This window comes from Lygodium microphyllum, chromosome 17 (genome assembly GCF_053477565.2).
Source record: "Lygodium microphyllum isolate KBCC chromosome 17, Lygodium_microphyllum_v1.1.10, whole genome shotgun sequence".
NCBI classification, from domain to species: Eukaryota; Viridiplantae; Streptophyta; class Polypodiopsida; order Schizaeales; family Lygodiaceae; genus Lygodium; species Lygodium microphyllum.
In genome coordinates this window covers 11,127,649-11,133,050 of record NC_141151.1, presented here as the reverse complement: position 1 = coordinate 11,133,050, position 5,402 = coordinate 11,127,649, and the positions used below count along the sequence as shown (strand labels likewise).

General features: G+C 37.4%; 1 long non-coding RNA gene across 1 annotated transcript; it reads left to right on the top strand.

Moving 5' to 3' along the window:
- The first annotated feature begins 2,137 nt into the window (after nucleotides 1–2,137).
- On the top strand, nucleotides 2,138–3,930 carry LOC148021567 (uncharacterized). Its single transcript, XR_015694301.1, has 2 exons — nucleotides 2,138–3,178; nucleotides 3,777–3,930. It is a non-coding gene; the product is annotated as an uncharacterized LOC148021567 (long non-coding RNA).
- The last annotated feature ends 1,472 nt before the right edge of the window (nucleotides 3,931–5,402 follow it).

The following is a 5,402-nucleotide window of genomic DNA, read 5'->3' as shown; positions in this document are numbered from 1 at the left end:
TTTTCGAATCTTCTAGAATGTTTTGGAATTTCTAGAAACTTCATAGGACCATTGACAATACTAGCTTGCATAAGAACCACCAAGGGCAATTCTTGCTTGAGTGTTCATTATACATGCCACTTCCCTATCATAGTAACATGTTCCTTGATCCAAGTCCAAATGAATCACCCAGGTACCTATTTTGAAAGATCTCAAGAACCAGATCCAAAGATTTTGTCACATTATTGATGTCCACACGATCCTTCTGAAACTTCTTATTCAACACATACATCTTATATAATACATTTTCAATTAAATGGACTAAGAATTGTAACTAATATGTCATATCAATGTTAGAGAGTTGCATCATGTATCTTGAAGTCACTCAATAATGCCAGCATAATTTCCACCAATATTTTCATAAGTTTTTCTCTTAATAGCCAACAAACATTATGTATCTTTAATACATCTAGAGGTTTAAGGTTAAAAGCCTTCATCAATCTATCTTATGATGTTGAGTAGACATACCAACCCATGCATTAACTTTGTTAGCAAAAGCATCCACAAAACCGAACTCCACAAATTGTCTCATGCATATGAAACTAGAAGTGCTTCATAATGAGCAACACAATGTAGACTAATCACATCAAACCTCTCTTTAAGCTTAGCAAGCATTCCATTGTTTACACTTGCATACATGATGCATCATCCAAAGAAAATCCAATCATTTTTGTAAGACATAAACCGATTTTGTCCAATAGATCAATCAATGCATCAAATTTTGTTGGGCCTTTTCATCTTCTAATGCAAGCAAAGCCATAAACTTACAAGTGCAAGGATTGTTGCCTTCGTCCTTTAGATAAGACACACACAATCATGTGCTTCTCTAAGGTACGGTCTATGATATCAACAATCAAAACAGAAAAAAGGGACTCTCAAGGCCCAAGGGGTCCACTAGGGTTTATCATATGGTACCACGTGAGTGTAAGGGAGGGGGGTTATTTAAGGTAAGGAATGCACATTTTATAAGGTAAGCTCCCATAAATAGGGGTAGATAAGGGGTATTTTCATATATTTCTTGCAGGCAGGTGACGTCTCCTTATTACTACTAGTGAATCCCTTGTGTCTCAAGGTAAGGTTGGTGCTATCAACAATCAAAACAAAAAAAATGGACTTTTAAAAATGGCCTCTTTCATACTTCCCAACATATCTCTTTTACAACTTTAAGAAACTCTGTTCTAGAAGTCCTACTAGTGTACCCAAAATACTCATCATTTAATAGATTTCTTAGAGTGCACATATAGTATGGAGTAATAAGTAGGTTATGAAGATTTAGAGCATCCCACATATATGTGCAAGTTAAAGAAGGTGCTCTATGAATTGAAATAAGTGTCTAAAGCATGGTCTTGGAGAATGTCTTGTCAACATTGCCTTTTATGTTTCTAATGCAAATCACTCACTTTATGTGAGGGATAGTGATGCAAATTTGGTCATCATAGTCATCTATGTGGATGACTTGATTATTACAAGTGATAGTAATGGTGGGATTGCTAATGTCAAAGGCCTTTGGCATTGTATGCTAATTGTGTGAAAATTTGTTCTAGCTCTCTTATATTTCAACAAGGATTAAAGCAACTTGAATTAATGATAAGCCTTGGAGTCATGCAATGTAATTTGTAAGGTTAGGTGGCCAGGATAGCAATAAAGTTAGGCTACTAATAGTTGCAATGCATGATTATTAATTTGCTTCTTATTTATTGATGTCCTATTCAATTTCCAAATACTAGGCTCGACCCATTCTTCTCTTTCAAAATTATAACCCATTCACCATGGACAATATGTGCAAATAAAGGCACACAAGTGTGCTCAACATGGAAACATCTTTTTAAAAATGCATTTTGCTATTGTATCTCTTATCAAAAATCATTTTTAAAGCAATGTAAAAATGTGGGTCCAAAGCTCACATTATAAAATGTTGAAGGAAAATGAAAGGTCAAACACCTTTTTTTCATTCTCTAAAATGAGAGGTCTTTAGACCTTAGCAAAATGTATGCAATTTTAATATTTCAATTCAAGAAAGGAAAATGAAGAGGCTTATTGAGTGATTTGGGGAGGTGGGACGTTGAGGTAGTTACAAGCTCTCTTCCTTTATCTTCTCCTTTCACACTTCATTTCTCCCTCTCTCATTTTGGCACAACACTTGCCCTCTTGTTCTTGTTTCTTTCTCTTGTGCTCGTATCGCAATATCCTATGGAGAGTGAGGAAGAGGAAGAGAGTGCGGATGGAAGAATTTTCCAATTTCTTGTGTGCCTTCTTTCTTGTGTGTTTTGAGAGATGGTTTCTTGGTGAGAAAGAGAGTTTTATTTGCAAGTTTTCATGGCTAGAAATCATACTTGTAGCCTCTCTTGATGACAGGTTTGAGCTTCTTGGTGTGCAATGGCAAGGTGCCATTCATTTGGTGCACTGGTCGGGAAAGTGGTGGTTATGAAGCTTGCAAGAGAATGGTTTGTAGTTGCATCTCGGCCATGGATTCTATTTTTATTGGCTACAATTTGAGGAAAAGAGCAAGGGGTGAAGATAGTTCTATTGAACCGTTAATGGAGAATACGGAGGTCCATGAGGCTGTCAAAGAGCAATATTGTCACACTTACTAGCCGTGCCATCACCATCATCCACCACCCTCGTTTTCTATTTCCCACCCTCCAACAACTCTTGCCTTCCCATACTCCTCATCCACATTTGCAATACACTTTGCAACCCCCCCCCCCCCCGCAATCTTTGTTTGACAGCCCTGCTTAACATCTGCCTTCCCTTCCTAGTCCACTCTTGTAGCCAACTCTTTCTACCCCAACATCTCCCCCCCCCCCCCCCCCCGTACCTTTCTTTCATCCATTATCTTGTTTGGATGTGGCCAGTAATGCTTGTATCATTTTATTATTCTGGATTATACTGAAGCTGATCTTCTAAGGACATAGATGAACACACCGTGAAACTTGAGCAATGACTCTTTCTCATCGCGACTGTTTGGTCACCCCCGCATCCCCATCGGCGTGTGCTTCTGCCTTTATTTAGCCTGACAACAACCACGACATCATCATCGTCCTTCCGCACCTTCCTATTCTCCTTCATATGGTAGCGGCGCCCTTCCTCATCCATTTGTCTCTACGTGGCGGTTACAGGCATCTCTCTTTATCCATCGGTAAGAATGATTAAATTGATTAAAAAAACAAGGGCATTGATTATGAAGTTTTTTTTTTTAAACATTCTCAGTGGTTCACATGCATACCTTCTCTTATCTTCAATTCAACCCCTTTTTCACTAAGACCCTCCTCACACAAAACAAATTCCCATAAATCTCCTTTATGTCAATTTCCATTCTATTGCTCTTAATTAAACTACCTTACTTTCTCTTTCCAACAAACATGTTTTCGGGTGGGAGAATTCCAATGCTTTATCTTTTGTAAGGGTGTGCTTCAATTCCGTATCTTTTCTGGGTTTCGTTTCTTTTATTGTGCTTTATGGACTGGTTGCATTTTGACTTATGCTAAGTGTGATGTTGCTTTCACATGCAAAATTGCTGAAGAGCCCTATCTTTTGTGTTTTGATTGTGGTTTTATTTGGCATGCTTTTAACCCTAGGCTTTACAACTTCGATGTGTGGATTTTCCTTTTGTGCTTGATTTAAACTCCATTTTCCAAGCAAAACTAAAGCAGTCAAGAAGATCAAGGTGAAAAGATGAAGATAAGGATTTTTGTTCAAGAGCTAATCTCGTGGTTCTTCTTTAAATTTGTTCACAGGGATGCTTCACACTTAAGTGTGGGAGGATTGATGACTAGGAAATATGTGCAAATAAAGGCACAAAAATGTGCTCAACATTGGAAATATCTTTTGTAAAAATGCATTTTGCTTTTGTAGCTCTTGTCAAAAATGAATTATAAAGCAATGTAAAAATGTGGGTCCAAAGCTCGCACTATAAAATGTTGAAGGAAAAGGAAAGGTCAAACACCTTTGTTTCATTCTTTGAAATGAGAGGTCTTTAGACCTTAGCAAAATGAATGCAATTTTAATATTTCAATTCAAGAAAGGAAAATGAAGAGGCTTATTGGGTGATTTGGGGAGGTGGGAGGTTGAGATGGTTACAACCTCTCTTCCTTTATCTTCTCATTTCGCTCTTCGTTTCTCCCTCTCTCGTTTTGGCACAACACTTGCCCTCTTGTTCTTGTTTCTTTCTCTTGTGCTTGTATTACAATTTCCTATGGATAGTGAGGAAGAGAAAGAGGGTGGGGATGGAAGAATTTTCCAATTTCTTATGTGCCTTCTCTCTTGTGTGTTTTGAGAGATGGTTTCTTGGTGAGAAGGAGAGTTTCTTTGTAGGTTTTCATGGCTAGCAAGCGTACTTGCAGCCTCTCTTGATGACTGGTTTGAGCTTCTTGGTGTGTCATGGCAGGGTGTTGTTCATGTATCTAATGCTATGTAAACAAGAAGCAATAATTTTATATTGTTCATCCTGTGTAATCACAAGTACTTTTTTACATGATGGATCCTTCAATTATTTAGATTTTAATCAAACTATTATGCAATTGTGAAATGACTAATAGATAGCCAATTCCAATGTCACTATATAGAACCACAAAAGGGGGAAGAGCTAACTGATATGATTGATTATTGAGAACATGAGTACTCATGTATATCAGCATAAAATCAAATTGGCTAGAGTAAAAGTTGATCTAAGCATGGGTGCATGTAATGGAGTTGTAGTCATAAACTAGTAGTAAATTTCCAAGACCCACTAGCTCAAGTGATAGAGTGAGATGGTTTGTAAAATTTAAAATAAGATTATGGCTCCACTTATCTAGTCACCAAGGTAGATGTCATAATAGACATGTTGAGGTGGTAGTCAAGGTTTGGGTGCCCCTTGACTACAAGTATTCATGTAAGCCCTAGTATTCAATTGATACAAAATCCTTTCATGTCTAAACTAGTGGTCAATTGTGGGAATGAGGTATACATGGGAGCATATTTGTACTGTGCTGCTATAATATAAGGGAACATTTTAGTTACTAGGTTATGTATGCGCTTGCTGATATGATATGCACATGAGGGAAGTGTAAAGCATCTTGTAAGTATCTAGGTGGAATTTGGGCACTTTTTTTATACGAGCAACCATGACAAAAATGATAAAGTAAAGTCTCAACATCAAGTGTTATGGATTTTTATTTAAATCTTTGTATAGTCAACTTAATGGACAAGGTTCTCGAGTTTAACCTTGGCAAGTAGGTGTGTTTAGAGCATTCACATTGGCATTGAAAAGCTAGATCATTTGGTAAACTTAAAACTTAGGGGGCTTGTGGCCATTTGATGAGTAATAGCCTTTAACTTGTAAATGGCCCAAGGTTGGTGAAAGGACTTGTTTTACATCAAGT